The 21,548-nt window shown below is 42.0% G+C and overlaps 1 protein-coding gene across 6 annotated transcripts in view; it reads right to left on the bottom strand.

The window, feature by feature from the left end:
* Positions 1-21,548, bottom strand: part of SMPD3 (sphingomyelin phosphodiesterase 3) — a 131,223-nt gene that overhangs the window by 70,301 nt on the left and 39,374 nt on the right. For 4 of the 6 annotated variants that reach the window (XM_077931741.1, XM_028739568.2, XM_077931744.1 and 1 more), the window contains one exon: positions 19,447-19,541. The gene's annotated coding sequence lies outside the window, so the exon portion shown is untranslated. Of the gene's footprint in view, positions 1-12,791; positions 12,870-19,446; positions 19,542-21,548 lie in introns of all 6 variants that reach the window. The other 2 variants (XM_077931742.1, XM_077931745.1) reach the window with 1 other exon arrangement.

The following is a 21,548-nucleotide window of genomic DNA, read 5'->3' as shown; positions in this document are numbered from 1 at the left end:
CAGGAAGCTTGCTGCGTTCTGATAACATGTGAACTGATCTGTCATGGCAGGGTTGGACAAGACATGCGGCGAACGAGAACAGTTTACTTTCCAAGCTGAAGAGATTCAGGGCAATTTTAAATTTATATTCAAGGGGAAAGAGCCAGAATAGAATGATAAATGGGAGCCTGCTGAGATCTTGGTAGCAGGTAAATGAAAGCGCAGTGTGCTTTGGATCATAGGGATAATGATTTATGATGATCGCAGGACGTTCCCTCCTCCTCTCCCCCAAAGGAAAAGGCGGTCGCAATCTGATAGCCATAGCCACATAAGGCTTCTGTCATAAAGCAGGGAAAATACATAATTTTCCATTCAGTATGTTTTTATGCATGCATCTGCCTGTTCCCGAATGTCAACCCACTCTTTAGGTGCGGAGTCTGTCCTTCATAAAACACAAATGCAATCAAGACTAATCATCGATTTGAAAGGGACCTCGGAAGTCATCTAGTGCAATGTCTAATAAGCTTATGGAACTCACTGCTACATTGTGCAGAACTAGCCTCTTAATCCCCTTCCAGGTGTTCTTATGTGTACAATGCATGTGTAGAGGAAGGGGGCTCACTGCTGCTCTATACCTGATCTCCAAAGGTTCATTCAAATATCTGTAGGGAGCCCCTGCATATGTACAGGAGTCCCCTATAGACATCTGAATGAATGTGTTTAGGCTGGGTTCTGAAGCATGCAGCCCTCCCCTATTCATTGTACACAGAAGAACACCCGAAAGGGGCTTCATATAACTTTTAAAAAATAGGTAAATTCATTGGTAGCTATTAGCTACACTGAATACATCCTCTATTTCCTGAGTCAGTGTATATGACCCTGAATACCAGATGCTGAAGCAAATGATGGTGGGGTATCAGCTTTCATGGTCTGCTTGTGCATTTCCTGGAAGACTCAAAGTCTCATGCTCTTATCAACTGAGCTATGCATGTGTTCTTCAACTCTGATGTCTCTTGTTTGCCTGGATGGACAATTGGGAAGGTGTGTAGGAGCTAACCTACTGTGCAATAGTAACATCTGTATTTGTGGCTCAACCAGCTTTTGTCTCTGGCCCCAGCAACATCTGACATGCAGCCCTAAGCATACCCTATAACTGAGAAGCCCCTGTGAATGCCTGGCCACCAATTCAGCAGCTGGAGGGTGGGACCCATAGCTTAGAATGCTGAAGATACTAGACACCAGTTTGAATTCCCTTTGAAAAGGGGAGCAGGGACCCGGCAGTTCATTGACTGAGACCCTGCCAGCCAAAATAGATCACAAAATTTGTCTAGATAGACAGACTGTCAGAAGCCCTATGGAACAAGTTTGCCATGCAACAAATAAAAGCAAAACACCGGCAGGCAGGCCATATAGACCAGGGCCTTTACGAAGACCAAAATTGGTGGTTGCTGCTTTTGGATGCAGCCCCAAGGATATGAGCTCACATTATATTTCAATGTGCCTCTTTCCATCAGTCCCATTAGCCACTGATTTCCTTCGAGGGCATGAATGTGGAATGGAGGAAAGAGGCATTTTAAAAAAGGAACATTTGCCTTTTATTTCCCCCTCGCCGTTGCCACCTGCAAGCTCTGCTAGACCATTCTGCTTCTGGTGGTTTGCTTTGAAAATTTACACTTTCTATAGTACTTTCAGAACCGGCAGCAAAGAAATGATTTCTGCAAGGCTGTATTACGGTTTCCTGATTTGGACAGTACTAGAGGCACTTTGAAATAATATCCTGGGAATTCATTAGGATGGATCCCATCTTGAGCTGCCTCCAACTCATCCCCTGAGATCTCAGCCTTCAAGCCTATTTTCTCCTCTCCTTCCTTTATTAGCTCTTGCTGACAATCATTGCAATATTTTCCTAGCAAGTCTTCTCACCCATAGAGGAGATATGCAACCTATCTTCGCATACAACCTTGCCCAACGTGGTGCTTCAGCAGGGTCAAGGCTGGACTAACCATTGTGCTAATGAATCTATAGAGGGGAGTCCTAATCGTGCTGTTTTTGGAGGTCCCGGGATGAATCAGCCACTGCGTTAAATAATGAAAAATGGAGGATAAATTTGGCTCAGTTTGACTCCACCCCTTTATATTTCACCATTCTCAGAATCATAGAATTGTAGAGTTGGAAGGGACACACGGGTCATCTAGTCTGACCCCCTGCAATGCAGGAATTACAGTTGTAAGAATCCTGGAGATATGGCCATCCAACCTTTGTTCAAAAACCTTCAGCCGAGGAGAGTCCACCACTTTCTGAGGAAGTCTGAGTGATTGGGGCTTGGAAGAGTGTAATATATGTCTGGTACCTTGATTATGTAACTTTTGTCATATGCTGAATGTGTGCTTCCTGGCCTCTAAGACCTGGGGCATATATCTCAGTATTCATCCTAGTCTCTTGACTGTCTTTTGTTTTAACTGATTTTAATATTGTATTTTAAAATTACTGTAACCTCCCCTGAGACCTGATGGTGAAGGATGGGTAAGAAATGAATGAATAATAAATGTTGTTGTTGTTGTAGCACTTCCAGGATCAAAACACATCTATCCATCTCTGAAAATTGTGATATACAAAAAATGTCCATATTATTGGAAAGTGTGCACAAAAATGAAAATGTTAGTGAAAATAACATACAATCATGAATTATATTAGGGGAAATTGTTACTTGTAGAAATGTTTATATTAGATAATGTTACACACAACAATGTGTATCATTAGGAGAAATATGCACTAGAATGCTGATGAATTTTCACAAAGACATTTTTTTTAAAAGTTTGCAAACTGATGTGGAAATTTGGCAAATTGGACTAAAGACTGGGAAAATAAGAAACAGAGAGAACCAAAATGGACAGTTTCATCCGTCCCTATAAGTAACCTATAGAGTTGGGTATCTGTTGAAAACCTGGCCTCCTGCCATTAATCAAATGCCTGGGAATGAAGCTGAGCTCATATTTTCTTCTAGAAAACTCCCTGCTGTTCAAAACAAACCAGCAGCTCTTCATTATGAAAGGAAGAAGCAATCCCAGGCTGGAAGGACATGAAAAATATGCACAGACTGGAAAGCATGATGTGCAGAATATGATCTGTAGTGCAAAAATATGGTCAGGAACCATGAATGGAAGGGAATAAAGACTTTTGCTCATGTCCCTTTTTATGCAATCAAGTAACTGTTATAGATATAAATTTAGAAACCCCTATTATTATGGACTGGAGCACCCTTGGGCATTTCTTTCTTGTTATTTTTCATTTCTCTTTGGTGCTCTTTCCAGTAATGACACTACATATTCTTTGGTCTGGAGTAACAGTGAGTAGGAGTGTGGTTTATATTATCCAAAGGGGGCCAGTATATAGAAAGGCAACATGAGGAAACGTAACAAAAGTGTCTTGTCAGGAAATCAAGGAGTATAATGAAGAAAAATAGGACTCGTGGAAAGATGGGCCACTGTTTACTAGCAGCTGAGATCACAGATGAGGGCTGAGAGAAAGCAGTATTTATCCCTGCCTGTGGCAGAAAAACATGCTTCCTCTCAAGAAGCTTGATGTGGCCTCAAAAGCAAGGAGACAAAAGTGAAATTGCAGGCTCCATGCTGGGGAGACTGTTCCTGCGATGGGATCAGTGTGTGCCCTTGCCAATACGAAGGCCCAAAGAGGGACCAACAAGGTAATAAAAGTGAAAAGGCCAGATGTCTTTGGCCGAAATAACTCAAAACCACTCAGACTTGATTGGATGGACCTGAAGAAAATGAGAGTGGAACAGGAAGTCCTAGGATGCCCATCCTTCTGTGTTCCAAGAGGGCATTACAAGCAAGGATTTATGTCCAAGAGAAAAGCCAGCCAAAGCTTTCGAAAGCCAGACCTGAAGGCTCCAGAAGCCTTCAGAGAGGAGACTGGCGCTGAAGTGGACATTGCGGAGAAATAAATAGGGGCCTATCCATTCACTAAGTGGCAGACTTCGGCTGGTGGAACATTGTTGCATGGGAGAAGACATTACCAGAGATTGCTGTGCAACCGTTAAAGATGGTTGTGCAACCAGTTAGCACACATAGAATTGTAGAGTTGGAAGGAACCTCGAGGGTCATCTAGTCCAACCCCCTGCAATGCAGGAATCTTTTGTCCAATGTAGGGCTTGAACCCACAACCTTAAGATTAAGAGTCTCATGGTCTACCAACTGAGCTAGAAGGCAAAGCTTCCTAATTATGCACTTTCCAAAACAATAGAAGAACCAAAAACACAACTATCCTTTAAATTTCTTCTCTGAAATTTGCAATGCACCTCTCTAATGCTGAATTGTGTACAAAAATGTATATATTGGGGTAAAGTGTACATAAAACAGAATACATTAATGAAAATAACGTGCAAAAATGCATCGGGCAAATGTGCATATTTAAAAATGTATATCGGGAATAATTTGCATTAAAATGCTTATGAATTTTCATGAGGACTTAAGAAAAACCCACAAACTGATGTGGAAGTGTGAACTGAACTTAAGATTGGAAATTTTTCCACATTTTGCAGTGGCGTTCTCCAGCCAAGTAATGTGTACAAAAATGCATACAGGAGGCTTTGTGAGTTTTGGTGTTCCAAAAACAGTCGCTCAGAATATACCTCAGCTATGGAAATCATGCAGGCATTTATCACCCATAAGCGAACACCGCTAGGCCAATGCACACCAAATGTCTTTGTGAGGTAGCGGCGGAGAGGTCAGCTTCTGCAAACAGCCACTCTCAGGGGGCAGAGATATTCTGTGCACAAGCACCTCATGTCTGCTTTGGCAGCCACAGGGCTTGGCTGCTTGACCAAAGAGCCAGTGTGCAGCCAGCAGGATGCTTCTCAACACCCCCACAGGTCATTCAAGGTCGCATAGTCAAGAGACTTTTCCATCTTATAGGCTGGAAATAAGAAGAAGCCCCAAAGGTGGGGTTTCACCCAGCTCAGAAAGAGAGCTGAACTGCTGCGAACTAATGCTGTTGCCAAGCGTCAGAATTACCCAGTTTGGATTGGAATATATGAATTTGGCCTAGTTATAATCTGTGTGGCATTCCAAGCATGGCTCATTGGTCTTCTCATTGGCTCATTGGTCTTCGTATTCACGGCTCATTGGTCTTCGTATAGTTAAAGCCATGGTTTTCCCAGTAGTGATGTATGGAAGTGAGAGCTGGACCATCAAGAAGGCTGATCGCCGAAGAATTGATGCTTTTGAATTATGGTGCTGGAGAAGACTCTTGAGAGTCCCATGGACTGCAAGAAGATCAAACGCATCCATTCTTAAGGAAATCAGCCCAGAGTGCTCACTGGAAGGACAGATCGTGAAGCTGAGGCTCCAGTACTTTGGCCACCTCATGAGAAGAGAAGACTCCCTGGAGAAGACACTGATGCTGGGAAAGATGGAGGGCACAAGGAGAAGGGGGCGACAGAGAACGAGATGGTTGGATAGTGTTTTCGAGGTTACCAGCATGAGTCTGACCAAACTGCGGGAAGTAGTGGAGGACAGAGGTGCCTGGCGTGCTCTGGTCCATGGGGTCACGAAGAGTCGGACACGACTAAACGACTAAACAACAACAACAACAACAAGCCTTGAATTACAACCCGAGCCAAAGCTTTCTTCTTCTTCTTCTTCTTCTTCTTCTTCTTCTTCTTCTTCTTCTTCTTCTTCTTCTTCTTCTGCAAAATCTTCCCCCAGAAGAAAAATGGAAGTTTTTGAGGAAAATGGAAGTTTTTGAGGAAATTCGCCAAAAAAGCAACACTTCAGATATGGGTTGTCATAACTAGACATTTTCACCAATTTTTGGACATTGAATGCTATTTCTGATAGATCCAGGATACTTCCAGGAAATTCCGGATGTATGGCAGCCCTATCCTAGTAACTCTTGTCTATTCTGATGTATTTGCAATCTGTTGTAAGATGCCTAGTGAACTTTGGCTAGTAGGTGGGGTGTACATACTACAAATATGTAAAGTGCAGAATATTTTTTGGGAGTAGTGATGCTACATTATATGCCCTCCCCACAGGGCAGTCTGCTGGGGAAGTGAATCTCATTGCGTTGACTTATTGTAGCAGCTCTGGGTTTTTCTTCCAGTAAAGAAAGAAAAGAAGAAATAAGCCTCCAATACTTTATATTTTATTTTCAGGTACGGTTTAAACACACATAGAATTTCATCCCATGCAATCCTGATGCAACGCAGGAAAAATTGGGCACCGCTCTCTTTTCAGCTAGACTCCATGTATGGCTTAAACATTGCTGACCACATACCCATTTGAGTTATCTTGCCACAGGGCAAAAACAGGTGAATGAGAATTCATTCTGGGATGCAGCAATTTTCAACATATCCTGCTATTTTTCCTTTGTAAAGGGGAGATGACTCTCACTTATTCATAGGTGATATCCTTCTCTTTCTTATGACTGCTCCTTTCCCGCTCAGTAATATTTTCTTACTGGGAATAAAATTAAGATCAACATTCCCCAGACTAAGTATTTAAAATTAGCAACACAAGCTGTTCCTTTTCTTAAATGTCTTTATTATTGCAAAGAATAACAGTGCCAGCCCTATGCCGATTATTAATACTTAAGAAGGCAATGTTGGCACGCCACTTGGAAGTTTTGCGTAAAATCCTGCCGTTAGAGCTGTGGGTGCCAAGGGATTTGTGGATCTGGGTTATGCACAGGATGGAAAATAGGATCCTCACTGTTTCATTATTTGGGGCTACTGTAACATTGCTTCTCCACTCCTGCCTCCCCCCCCCCCCCCAATACCACTTAAAAATAACACAAAATGTGTCCAGGAAGCAAAAATTCCCAGTGAAGTGAACCGTAAGCTGAGGCAATCCCTTTTGCAACATTATAAAAGCAAGCTGTTGATCAAGGCTTAATTATGCAGCAATGTTGGGTGCTTTTTTTTTTACTAGTCCTGTACAAAAATGATGCTTTAAAGGCTAGCCTCACACCCTCAGAGATGTGAAAAAAGATAGTATCATTAGGGGCATTTTGCAGAAGAATATTTTACAGGGAAATGTTCAGCAATCCTCCCATATTTATTTCAATGCATTTATTTCAAGATGGTTGCCTTTGAATGTGGGGCTCAACAAATTATTGGAGGATAAGGCTATCTATCGCTATGAACAGCAAAGGTTGTGTTCTACTTCTGATGTTGGAGGCAGAATGCTTCTGAACACCAGTAGCTGGGAAGAGAGCTGTGGTGCCATTGTCCCGCTTATGGGTTTCTTATCAGCATCTCATTGACCACTGTGAGAACAGGATGATGGACGAGATGGGCCCTTGGTCTGATCCAGCAAGGCCTCTCATGGAGCCTCCACATGGTGACATAAACAGGGGGAGGGCAAGATCTGTTGGATATTAAACTTGCTTCCTGCTTAATTTTGAAAGACTAAATGGTTTATTGTGGCACACGTGTTAGAAAGAATTAGAAAGGTTATGTCATAATAAATGTCAGGGTTGCACTCCCTCTGAAGGAGCAGGTATGTAATTTCGGGTGCTCCTGGACCCATCTTTGTCCCTTAGCTCTGTACTGGTTAGGATGGAGGTTTACTGGTGGGAGTCAGATTGCAAAAGATCTGGAGAGCACCAAGTTTGCAAAGTTGTTCTAGAGGTTTTTATGATTCCCTGGCAAGCCTTATGGATTCTGCCCCACCCCCACTCTAGATCTCTCCCTCTCTCTCTCTTAATGCCATGCAACCCTGGACATGGCAATATTGAGTTTTCTATTATTCTACCTGTAGGCCACCAGTAGTTAATGAAAGGGAAAGAACACTCCATTTCCTTAGGTATTGAGGCTTTGCAAATAAATGAAGATTGTGGTGGCAACAAATTTTCAGTGACGTCAGCTACAATTCCAGCTCATCAGTTTGCCAGCAATCGTTAAGTATTTATGTATCTCTTCACCACCTTTTCCAAGTGATTTATAGGTAAGATTCAACTGTTAAATATTTCAGTCACCGGTGCTCATTGCAGGCTGCTTTTGGCAGAGTCAGTCAGAAGATTTCTACACTATATTGATCAAAAGCTTTCAGCATCCAGCAGAGAGACAGGGGAAAGTCTCGACAAGAACAACATAATCTGGAGCTCTGCTGGAATGCAAGCTGATTTAAAAGTTTAGACAACGGGGGAGAAGAATAAAGATGGTTTGTGTTACTGAACAACCATCTCTTGTCTTAATTCTCCCTAGATTAAGCCTGGACAGTTTGTGCCCCACTCACTCCAGTACAATCCATGACTATGAATGGATGGATCTGACAGTTTTGGTATCTTGCAACTTCTCACTTTTCCAATCTTAAGGGAATCTTAATCCAATCTTAAGGTCAGTTTCATCTGATTTTTGCATCAGTTTCTGAATTATTATTTTTTAAGTCACCATGAAAATTTATTAGCATTTGAGTGTGCATGCTTCCTGATATGCACATTTCTTTGTATGCCATTTCCCCTAATAAATGCACTTTGGCATGAAATGTTTATAATTTGATCCATTATAATGTTATTTTCACTAAAATACGCATTTTCATGCACACTTTCCCCTAATATTCACATTTTTATAGACACTTTTTTTGTTAGAGAATTTTGAAGGGAAGTTACATTTCAGTTCCCAAATTGCTGAAGGAAGTGTGAAGCAGGCTAACTATAATATAAGCACACATAATACAAATTGTGAAAAATGAAATAAAAGCAAACAACAAAAATAACAACTTACATTGAAGCATCACAGTAAAGAGGTTATTGGGTGATCCTGAATTAAGGTGACACAGTATAAAGTATTATTTTTGAAACCAGCAACTACCATAATTAAAGTCAGAAAGGTCACTTTTATCATTGCCATCTGTTGTGAACTTCATATTCCTTTCTTTGCAGAAGGCTACATTTTGAACACGCCTTTGGGATGCTTCTGAAATTGTCCTCACTGAAATTTCTTCCTGGATTTTGGAGTTCTGAATTGACTATCCTTGTATACCAAAGCAGAACCAATACCTTAGGAATCCTCAATTCCTCAATGGCAGTCTCTCTCTCTCTCTCTCTCTCTCTCTCTCTCTCTCTCTCTCTCCATCCCTTTGTTCTTAATGTTTGCACAGAGCCCTAAGCCTGAGCAATTTGATGCAGCTGTCACTTTCTTTGGTTCCTTCGTGACTTTTCCTTCCCAAACTAAAAATGCATAGGCAAGCATTGACAAGGTATTGTGCAAAAGAAAAAGAAAAAGAAAAAAACCTTCTTTGGGTCATATGCATGATGATACAGAGCTGCTTTTGTTCGCGATCAGCTTAACCCACTGTTGCTCAGTGGGAAAAGTCCTAGCTCAATGGTAGACCATCTGCTTTGCATGCAGAAGGTCCCAGGTTAAATCCTTCCAGTTAGGGACTGGAATGACCCCATCTGAAACCCTGGAGAGCTCCTGTCAGTTAATGTAGACCAGACAGATCTATATGGCCCAACAGTCTGACTCAATATAAGGCAGCTTCCTGTATCCCTATCTTGATAGGAAGATGTAGCGGAGCATCAGCTTTGCAAGGAGACAGACCCTGATTCAACATCCAGCATCTTCAGGTAGGACTGGAGATCTCCATGGTCTTAAACCCTACAGAGATGCTGGCAGTCAGTGCAGACCCTCCTGATTTACATGGACCAATGGTCTGACTCTGTTTGAGGCAGCCTCCGATTTTGTTCCTATTTGGAAGAATAGGGCTATAGCAGTGGAACATGTGTTTGGCATGCAGAAGGCCCCAGGTTCAATGCCAACCATCTCGTTAGGACTGCTGAACCCTCTTCCAGTCACTGTAGACAATGCTGAACTAGGTGGGCCAGTGGTATTAATCAGCTACCTATGTAAGACTCAGTTGTGGGGGACGGGGTAGGCACCAGCTGTAAACACAAGACTCCACACCTTGTCCGCATTTACCCAAGTAATCCATTGGAGAGATGAAATAAGGTCAAGCGATGAGTTCCTCTCCTCAGTGTCACAGCAGAGGTCTGGAGTGGATAATGATGGCAAGTGGGAAAGAGAGGCCATCTGCTTATTAGCGAGATGCTTTAATATGCTTTCTATATTTAGAAGGCAAGTCATAGTTAATATTTATAAGGCACGCTTTCAATCAGGTGGCTAATTTCCGTTTTCAGGCAGTTGGACACGTTATTACCAAAAGGCAGCTCTAACATGTATACCAGAAGGCAATGTTTGTTTCCTGCTTTAGCAAGAGGCAGGAACAGAATTTACCGTTCCAATCTGGCGCCGTCAACTGGGCTGCCTGAACAATGGGTGACAAAGGAGGTATAAGCAACCTGGTGCCCTAAAGATGTTGTAGAACATCTGGCTCCCATCTGCCTCAGCCAGCATGGCCAATGGCCAGGGATTATGGGAGTTACAGTCCAGAAACTGCAGGAGAGCACTAGGTTGGGTAAGCCTGGATTAAAGCATCGTATCTGGTATGAAAAACTAGTCTTGGTACACATTGAAGACTAAGGGTTGTAGTCAATGATAGTCCAACTCTGGGCAGACACACTGAAATTAATGTGCATGACTAACTTAGGTCCGTCCATTTCACTGGATCTACTCTAACTAGAACTTACTTGGTGGCCACCCTAACAAATGTATTATGGCAAAAGCTTATAGCATTTGTTAGTCTTTAAGTTGCTACAAGACACTGCTGCCATTTTTGCTGCCGCAGACTAACCCAGCCCAGCTTCCCTTCTGCAAAATCTTTGGGATGGCCTGCTTTGGTTTTTAATAATTGAGATTTTAAATGCTTTGTCTTAGGAGCACATACATAGCCACTGTACATGTTGTTCCTTTGTAATTAATACATACCGTATTTTTCGTGTATAACAAGCTCCCGTGTATAACATGCCCCCTATTTTGGCGGACTCAAAATTAAGAAAAGGGGGAGGGAGATTGCCCCTGTGTATAAGACTACCCCCCCTTTTAACATTATTTTTTAGTAAAAAAAAAAAAACCCTAGTCTTATGCAAAGAAAAGTAAGGTAACCTGAGTCAACATGTAAACATGGCCAGTCCGTGTTCTCTGCAGTGCTTGAATAGCCTGGTGTCCTTTCCCCCTTTTTGAAATATAACCAGTGTTGTATCCATCTTCAATGCTGTGAAGGCTGGCTCCCTTTGTGATATTCTGGGCCATTTCCCAAAAGTTTCTGCTTTCATTTTATTAAAAATTAAGGTTATAGGCAATGCTTGCGTAGAATGAAATGTGCTCCTGCCTTTCAATGTTCTTTCCAATGAGTTCAAAAATGCTAGGATGACTGACAAGTATCAAATCCCCATTTTTGGGTTTTTTCCTGTTATTAATATTCAATAGTATTAAATTGGCCAGCCTGCATTTGGGATCTGGATGATTCACACTGTTTCCCTTCACACCCATTTCCATGGATCTGGACTAAAGTCCAGGTGGGGGATTTTGCTTAGCCTAAGGGCCACATTCTTGGTTGGGCAACCTTCCAACATGCCAGTGGTCGATGGGGCCAAAGGCAAAAGTGGGTGGGTGATGTAAATATTACATGAAAAGAGGCAAGGCCCCCTTCCACTTTCAGCCTGCCTGCATTCTCTCTCAGTGTATGAAGAGAGCTACAGTGGTACCTCGGGTTAAGTACTTAATTCATTCCGGAGGTCCGTTCTTAACCTGAAACTGTTCTTAACCTGAAGCACCACTTTAGCTAATGGGGCCTCCTGCTGCCGCCGTGCCGCCAGAGCACAATTTCTGTTCTCATCCTGTAGCAAAGTTCTTAACCTGAGGTATTATTTCTGGGTTAGCGGAGTCTGTAACCTGAAGCATATGTAACCTGAAGCATATGTAACCACAGGTACCACTGTATTAGATTCCTTCACCATAAAAGGCCTGACTAAGGGCTTATTTGTAGCTGGTTCACACATGCAAGTTTATCTTTCCATCACTGTAAAATCTAATGATACCCAGGAAATTTTATAAAATCATAAAAATAAATAAATGTGAATGGTCCGTTTTTGCTATAACACCACATATAGGATTCCCATCATATCAAAAACCATTATTTTAAAGAGTGGAGCCAATCAGATTTCAGCCAAGGAATTCCATCCCTTATGATACCTAACATGAAATTTGCATATTGAACAACAACTGCATACTGGGTTAACATTTTCATCAACTTATTGACCAAAACCAAAAGATTCTTTTCCTGGTCAGTCACTACCAGTTCAGACTCCAAGGGTGTGTATGTGAAATTGAGAGCTTTTGTCCCAATGTGCATCAATTCTCTCTCTCTCTCTCTCTCTCTCTCTCTCTCTCTCTCTCTCTCTCTCTCACACACACACACACACACACACACACACCTCGAACTGTGGGATTATCAAGAAACCTGACCACCTTACTGCTTTCTCCTAACTTCAAATCACCGATGATAAAGTTAAAAAGAACTGGTCCCAAAACTGTCCACAGAGGGCAATTAAAACTGTTGCAGAGTAAAGATTTTGCCCTCGCTCTGAATTAGGTTTGTTTGACCACAGATTACATAGCCAAATCTCATTGACTACATGATAATCTCACTGTTTCCAGCAACAGAAGACCAATGTGAATAAAGAACCTTTATGTGAGCAGGGAGGAAAGTTCTGCTTAATTTAGATGAATGGAAGAGGACTGGTAAGTTCTGCAGCTGCAAAGGCTTTTTGAAGGATGTTCAAAAACCTCTCTAGAGTGTTTGAAAAAGCACCAGGAAGGGGAAATAAACTTCACAGTGTTTCCCTTTATGTACTAAATCTTCTAATTTCCAAGAGAGCTGCAATAAACAAACTTGGTAAGATGTTCAGCTGAATCACATACGTGCTACTTTCCAAATGGATATTGAAATGAGGGGATCTTCAATGCAGACCTAAGAAAATGGAATGCCAGATCGGCTGAGAAATCTCCATATCAGAAAACGAGCACCTATTCATTTATTTTGTTTCGTAAAAAATTATATACCACTTGATTGTAAACAAAAAACCTCAAAGTGGCGGTCCTCACCTGAGGCATCCAAAGGAGTAGGTTGTTAGGGATGGCAGCAGATTCTGCTTCAAGCGGATTGCACCCAGCTGCAGACCTGGCAGTCAGAGATGTGTATCTATCTGTTAGTCCTGTTCTATTATCATCATTTCCTATAATGGAAGATGTGGGTGTCGATTCATGGAGAGAACCCCATAAAGTGGACTAGAACAAGCCCAGCAATAAAGTCTATGGTGGAGACAGCTAAACTATGGAATGTCAAAAGTATTAACCTGGAGACAGAGAGGAAAGAAAAATTGGGGGAGCGAGGGGTGGGGATTAGCCTGCTTGAGCCACTAGGAGATTATAGAGCATGTATGGGGAACCTTAGGCCCAGGGGTCCAAATGCAACCACAGGCCTCTCTACCTCGCCCCTGGGAGTCACGCATTGCTCACTGGCCTTGCCGTCACTTTCCTCAAGTGCTTTAATCTGGCTAGAATGTGCCCCTTGGACTGCAATGATTCGTCTCACTTGTATGGTTGCGGGATGCAGAGCTGTGGGCATGTTTATTTAACAACATTTTATACTGCTTGATTTTTGTCAGACCTCTAAGAAGAAATGTTAAAACAGTTAAAAACATTTAAAGATAATTAAAATAAACCGTAAAACGCGCCAACATCTATGTGTCTGGATACTGGCACCACTTGGGTGGCCTCAAGCTGTGAAGCGGTTTATAAATCTGTAAAATGAAATCATACACCAGGCGATATCTCTGCAGTCATTCAGCTATTCTTTCATAACTTTCCATGAAGGAGAGTTTGTTTGCCCTGAAGCCTGACCCTTGGCGTCTGCTCTTGCATATTATGGAGACGGTGGTGGGATTAAGGGTCTGGTGATGGGGGATATGACAGGAACAAAGTGACTGAACACTAATATACAAATCGTGGCATTACAAAATCAGTTTGGGAGACAGGTGGGATGTGTGTACACACACACACACACACACACACAGCCTTCTGGAGAAGGCTTCCCAAGCTAAGCATGCTTTGTAGAAATTTCACGGCATTTGTCTCTCCTTAGATATCCCCTAGGGAACTGCGTTGGCATGGAAACTGTGAGCTCTTATGAATGGTTGACTCTTTGCTTCTTTAAACAGTCATCTGATTCTTTCCACTTTGCTCTCTAGAATCAGGCACATTGCTTTTTTTGCAAACCTGGCATTTCAGAGGGGGCGGTTAAAAGCATAAATTTTATTTCTTAATTAATCAAATTTAATATAGGAAACATATTGAAGGTGTGTGTGTAATATCTTGCCTCGCGAGAAACATGTGTGGGAATACTATTGGCAGTAAAACTGCCCCCCATCTCCTTTGTGCATTGCTTGCGTTACATGGGGGAACCAGAACTGCGTATAGTATTCAAAAAACCATGGATTTATATAGCAGAATTATGATATTGGTAGTTTTAGTCTTAATTCCTTTCCTAATGATCCCTAATATGGAATTCACCTTTTTCAGCACAGCTAAACACTGGGCCAGTATTTTCTTTGACTGATCTACCACAACCCCCAAACCTCTTTCCTGATCAGTCACCACTGTGCAGACCCTGGTGTATAAAATTAGGAGCGCTTTTTGCCCAGTTTCAGCCAGTTTAATGCCTATTCACCAATTCTCCTTTGCATCAAAAATCTGTCCTGAGCAATCTTCACCACATACAGTTGTGACTCTAGTTTCAGAGGCTTCTGGGGGTTGTGCTAATGTAAAGTAGCCCTCATCCCACATTGTTGCTGACTGTATAGACCACCTTCTCATCCACTACCCAGTAGGGCCATAAGGATTAACAGATGGAACCTAGTTACTTTTGCAACAGCCTGGTGATTATTGGGTTGTGGTAACACAGAGGTGGGCTTTTTCACTGACAGCATCAGTGTTGTGGAATGCTCTACCTGCTGAAATATGAGAGGCTCCATCAGTATTGGCTTTCTGTTTGTTCTTGAAGACACACCTCTTTAGACAAGCATTCCCCTGATCCGCTTGAACATCCTCTGTAAATTGTTTTAATTGCGGTTTCAACTATTATGCTGTCTTGATTGGCTTTTTATTGTACATTTTAATTATGGGTGTTTCATTTTATTGTTTTGATTATTATTTTTATTGTGCATTTTAAATGTGTGTGGCTATATTTTTTCTAATTCGTTGTATACTAGGAAACTGCTTAGAAGCCATTTCGGCCAATGAGCAATATTAAAATTATGTTATGATGTTATGTTATGTTATGTTGTGTTGTGTTGTGTTGTGTTGTGTTGTGTTGTGTTGTGTTGTGTTATGTTTTATGTTATGTTATGTTATAATGGGACTTTTGATGGTTCAAGGTATTTCACATATGTTATCTCATAGTCATAGTCCTGTGAGGTAGGTCCTCCCCACCGCAGGTTCCCATATTCTCCACTCCCTGCTGTATTCAAGCCAAAATATGTGTTACTGTAATTTTAAAAAATCCATGTTCTTCTCCTGTCTTTGCCTCCTCCATTTCCTTTTCCTTTCTCTGTGTCAGTTTAGATTTGAAACCCCTTGGGACCATGTAAGGGAGGAAGGGCTGTTGTCTTCATGGCCTGCATGGAAACTCCCCAGAGGCACCCTCTTTGCATATTTATGCTTGCACCTTAGGTCTGATCCTCCAGGGCACTTCTTTTGTTGCCTGCTGGATCAGAACAAAGGCCTATCTAGCCCAGCACCTTATTTCACACAGTGGCCAAGCAGATGCCAATCAGAAGCCCGCAAGCAGGGCATGGTCCCAATTTCCCCCTCTCCCACGCATATTCTCCAGCAACTGGTATTCAAAGACATACTACTGTTCTTAAGCAGTGTGACTTCTTTCCCCTACAATTATGAGATGAGGCTGGGAGACAGATTAAAAAGGTAAAGGGACCCCTGACCATTAGGTCCAGTCGTGGCAGACTCTGGGGTTGCGGCACTCATCTCGCTTTATTGGCCAAGGGAGCCGGCATACAGCTTCCGGGTCATGTGGCCAGCATGACTAAGCCACTTCTGGCGAACCGGAGCAGTGCACGAAAATACCGTTTACCTTCCCGCCAGAGTGGTACCTATTTATCTACTTGCACTTTGACGTGCTTTTGAACTGCTAGGTTGGCAGGAGCAGGGACCGAGCAACGGGAGCTCATCCCGTCACGGGGATTCAAACCGCCAACCTTCTGATCAGCAAGTCCTAGGCTCTGTGGTTTAACCCACAGCCCCACCCGTGTCCCGGGAGACAGATTACATCTACCTTAAGAACACAAGAACATTAACAACACAAGAAGAAGAGCCTGCTAGATCAGTTCAATGGCCTATCTAGTCCAGCATCCCGTTCTCACACTGACAAACCAGATGTTTGTGCGAAACCTGCAAGAAGGATTTGAGCACACGAGCGCTCTCTCCTCCAGTGGTTTCCAGCAACAGGTACGGTATTTGGAATCATGGCTGCCTCTAACTGTGGAGTCAGAGCATAGCCATTATGGCTAATAGGCATCAATGGACCTCTCCTCCATGAATAGACCTTACTTACTTTCTTTCTTTATTTATAGTTGCTTGCTGCATTTTTATTTCTTTTTTTGGCCTCAAAGCGACATGCAATTTGAAGGGGAAAGCATGCAATACCATATTAAAACACATTCGAAGATTGAAAACTTTCTTAAATAAAAGCGCTACCTGGCTGCATGTAAATGAATACCTTCCTTAGTCACCCTCCTCTAATTGCTAAGCAGTTTGAATGACAAGTATGTGCAAACGAGATCAATGTAATTAAGGTGTGAGCAACGAAGGCAAATCAATATTTGAAGGGCAAACTTGGAGGATAAGGTGGCTGAGGCTGCCCTAATAGCATGTTCTGGAGGCAGAAGGCAAGCACCTTTTGACAACCTAAGTGCACGTAGGGTGGGTTAATGACTGATTTGAGGACTGCGGGGTGGGTGGGTGTCGATGGGTGTTCATTTTAATCATTTGTTCAAGGAGGGTGAGGGTGGAAACCTTTTCAGCCCAAGGACAGCATCACCTTGTGAGCAAACCTATGCTCAAAGGCACTATGTTCAAAGGCATAAGCACTCAAGGATGGTACAAAGCAGCGGCCAGTAAAGAGTGTGTTTGCTAGAGAGGCAGTGTGGTCTGGGGAGAGTTCTAAGGGCCAGATATTGAGGCCTGGAGGGCCACATTCAACCCCTGGCCTGGAGGTTCCCTATTTCTGCCTTGGAACCACAGGGTGGTATTGAGCAAAATTTATTCAGGATAGACCCATGGAAATTAATGGATATGACTAGGTAAACTCCATTAATTTCAATGGGTGTGCTTTGAGTAATCTTCATTTTTGTCTGCTTTATTGCTGTGGTCAATTTTTTTTTTTTTTAAACCCCTGTTGAGCTATTGTTTTAAATTATATTGTTAGCTACATTGGACTTGTTGAGGAACGGTAAATGTTTGCATGCTTAAAATAAACAATTTATCTGGGGAGAAATTTGGATGAGGAGTATTTTGGAAGCACTTCCGCCTACCATATCTCCTCTTTCAGAGAGTGGTGGGAGGAGGGAGACCTAATGCTGTGCAGTGACAAAATGGGATTTAATAAAAGGTTGCACAGGAAATAAAGGAAATAAGATTATACTAATTCAAACACTGCATAAAGAATGGACCTGCTGCCTTAATTCAGGCAATTTGAATTATTAATGATTCTTTTTTCTTTCTTTCCTCCCCGAATACTCTGTGAATGTTCCCTTGGTAAGACTTCCTCGATGCCTGGATCAGGAAATTGGGGAAATCAGTTTTCTAAAAGGTCAAATGCTAACAGCGAGCAAGATTTGTTCTTTCACACATGGCCTGGTTTCCTTCACTGGCAGAGGCTGGAAATCATAACCTCGCACGTTCAGTACAGAGAGCAAAGGAAAGAATAAGCACCCAATGTCCGTGAGCTACCTTTCTCTGTGCAGAATACAATCCTGTAAAATGCAAGGCACTTTCCCCTGAGGGTCAGATTGGCTAATGAAAACCACATATCTTAAAATACAATTCACAAGCAATAGGAGATGAAATACTACAACAGAAAGCTTTTTTTAAAAATGCATTCAAAAGCCCGAGAAAACACAGGAGCCAAGCATCATTCCCTGTCCGAGTAAGATCTACAAACTTGGGGCAACACAGGGAGGCCACTGAAAATGGCATCCCCGCAATGGTTTCTCTCCATGTCATTGTGACATCATCATAGTGCGCCTTCATCCAAAGCTTTGCTCTCTGGTGTTGCCTGAAGGGCCTTCCCTTGCTGAAAGACTTCAAAGAGAAAGGAGACAGGCATCTGATGGGTGTTTCCCATATCTCAGGGATGAGGTCCTTTGCAGCTCAAGGGCCACATTCCCTTTGAGAAAACTTCCCAGAGCCACATGCCAGTGGTGGGTGGGGCCAGAGGCAAAAGTGAGTGGGGCAGCATGTGTACATTTCACCTATGGCACACACAAGCACACCCCTCTCTAGTCACCTACTTGACTTGCAAGAGGCCTTACCAGAGTTCAAGCCAAGGAAAAAGACTTGGGATGTGAAGCAGGGCCAGTGAGGGGTGTGGCCTGGGAAGAGTTCTGAGGGCCAGATAGAGAAGCCTAGAGGGCCTGAGGTTCCCCATCCCTGCTATAGGGGTTGGACTAGGTACAAAATCCCTTATAATTTTTTTTCTGTAATTCCCAAACCAGAGCCAATGTTGTCAATTTGAGGCAGGAACACTGGTACCATGTTCTTGTGATGTGAGTCACCTTCACATATTAACTGTATAAAGAGGGTCCATGTAATTAAAAAGAAATACGTTTTCCTGAGTCACTGAGATTTCATGCCCTACTGACCTCCTCCTCTACCAGAAACAGGGCCAATCTCCATGCAAGAGCATAAAATGGACCCAATTTAGACATTAAAAAATGGCAACATTCAGAATCCAGAGGGATAAAATTTCAGTCACCCAGGATACTCTGCAGTTGGCCTCACAGTCATCAAATTCCAACAAAAAATATTTCAGAGGGAGTGTCTATGGTAAAAACTGTTGAATTAGAATTTATCAGCAAGTTTGATTTGATTGCTTAGAGCTCAGTTGAAACCAAGGTTTCCTTTCCCACTACAGATGTGAAATTATTGATTGGATTATGTTGTTCCCAACACTGCAAATTGTCGCTGTGCTTATCTTGGTTTCCTTTGACGCCACAGCTTTTGTGCCGGACCACTTCAGCATGAGGGTGGGAGTGGTACTGCACAACCTGAATGCTCCAGTGGAATATAATAGCCACCTGGACAGACAAAATTAGTATCCAAGGTATGTAAGTTCTAAGGTGAACTTAACTCCCTAAACAGTAGTCGTAATAATGATAAGCCTGAAGCCCCATCTCATTTCTTCTAGGCTGTTGTAGAGCATTTTTAAGGGTACATTTTGAAATTCTGATAAACTATAGAAACAAGTGACTCACCTGAAAAAGACCTGCTACTGTCTTGGGCTCCCTGTTTCAAGATTCATTCAGCCTTTCCTTCTGTAGCATAAGCTTGTTAAAGTCGGGTTCCTTTCCTGAAATAAAATGAATATAATTCAATGTTACTTGTTAAGATTTGGGAATGAGCAAGACGTCTCTCTCCCTCTCTGAGTTACAATCATGCTGGATTATGTCACAGCGTGAAATGTAAAATCACTATGTGCTTCTTTGTGAGACCTTTTGTTATCCATGGCTGTATTTATTTCTCTGCCTGAAAAAAATACGTCTGTGTAACTTGCACAGTTTCAATTTTATTTTGAACACTGTCTCAGCCACATTTCAGTTATTTCTGGAAAACATTGCTAAAACTGTGCATCGCTGTTATTGTTGTTTGGTTTTTTCAATGCTGATTTAATATGCGAGTCTGATTCATATGGGCAAATCTGACATGCATGAAATCAAGGGACGCACAAGGAGGGAGGAAGAGAGAGAGGAAAAGGAAGAAAGGTAGGAAGATTCCACAAGGAATTTGTAAGAAAAATTTGCCTACAGTGGACAAAAATTAAATAGCCAAGTTCAAAATAAATGCCTTTGACCTATCAAAACCAGAGCATAAGGTTTCTACGATTTATTTTATGAGTTTGTTAAATGATACAACGATGAAATAATGTGTTCCAACTCAAAAAGATAATGCAGAGCTAGAAAAGGACACCCATGTGCCACCTGTCCATAGGCTACACCAGAATTGGATGGAATACTCCCCTAGGGATGAGGGATAAATTGGAGTCAGTTCACATTTAATCTAATTCACACTTTCCAAAACAATGGGGACCAAAACACAGCCAGCCTTTCCAACTCACACTTCTCCAAATGTTGAATGCATTATATTAGGCTAAAGTGCACATAAAATATCGTGGAAAAAGACATGATATTAGGCAAACTTGCTTTGCAAAATATGTATATTAGACAAGATTACATTTAAAATGTGCATAGAAGGAGAAATTTGCACTTAAATGCTGATGTGTTTTCATGAGAACTTGAAAAAATACAAACTGATCTAGAAATCTGGAGAAGTGAAGATCTGGAAAGTAAGAAACTGGGAGAAGTCCGCTCACCCTTCCTGGTGGAAGCACTCACCCTGCCCTTCACAATCCAATGAGGGAGGCCCTGATGCCTACGCCCAGTGTCTTACATCTGTGGTCAATAAAAGTTGTGGCCTGATTTGACCCAAACACTAGTGTCATGTCTCATTATTCGTGGAATTTTGGCAGACCATAGGGTGGGGAGACACCTGGGCATGCAGACCACAATGGACAGGTTCACCCACCCTTGCTCTCCACATTCTCATGCAGGAGTCCCCCCCTCCCAAATCCCGCTCTTATGATCACATACTCCATGCTCCCTTTTGTAAACTAGAGATACCAAGGATTGCACTGGGGACTTTCTGCAGGTAAACCATATGCTCTGCTACCTAGCCATGTTGTCACCGTATGGGGAGTGAAATCAGCAAGAAAAAATTTAGCAACACACATGTTAATAGTGGAACAATGGGGGGGATTGTAGTTTTAAAAAATGAGTTTGTTTATTCTACATTGGCACAACAAAGAACAAGTCTCTGCTGGGGGGAGTCTAAGAGTAGGGAATGTAAATGAAATAGTAAAATAACTTGGGGAAAGGTGATGATGAAGAATATTAATATTGAAATATATTTAAATGACTGATGATGTGGCTTTTTAATAAAATATTAAACTTGCATTTTTTAGAATTCATAGGCTATTCAAAATAACTGTGCATTATTGCAGTGTTCTATAACATTCTGCTAAACATCTCTGCATATTATTAGGAACAATAAATATATTTTATATATTATAAATATATATTTAAAATCATTTAAAAATGGTAAACAGGGGAAATGCATTCTTAAGTGATGCTGATGGCATATACACCGATACATAATCTCATACATAGTTCCCTGGCCTCAACCACATGGGAATCTTTCCTGTCCACATTCTCCCAGTGAAAATACACCAGTGCTCCATCCTCGGTTTAATCAATGGGTGTGGAGTTACATTGGTTCCCTTTTCTAATTCTGATATGGCTAC

Source organism: Podarcis muralis, chromosome 7 (assembly GCF_964188315.1).
Source record: "Podarcis muralis chromosome 7, rPodMur119.hap1.1, whole genome shotgun sequence".
Classification (NCBI taxonomy): domain Eukaryota; kingdom Metazoa; phylum Chordata; class Lepidosauria; order Squamata; family Lacertidae; genus Podarcis; species Podarcis muralis.
The sequence above is the reverse complement of the archived record's forward strand: the minus strand, read 5'-3'. Positions and strand labels throughout refer to the sequence as shown.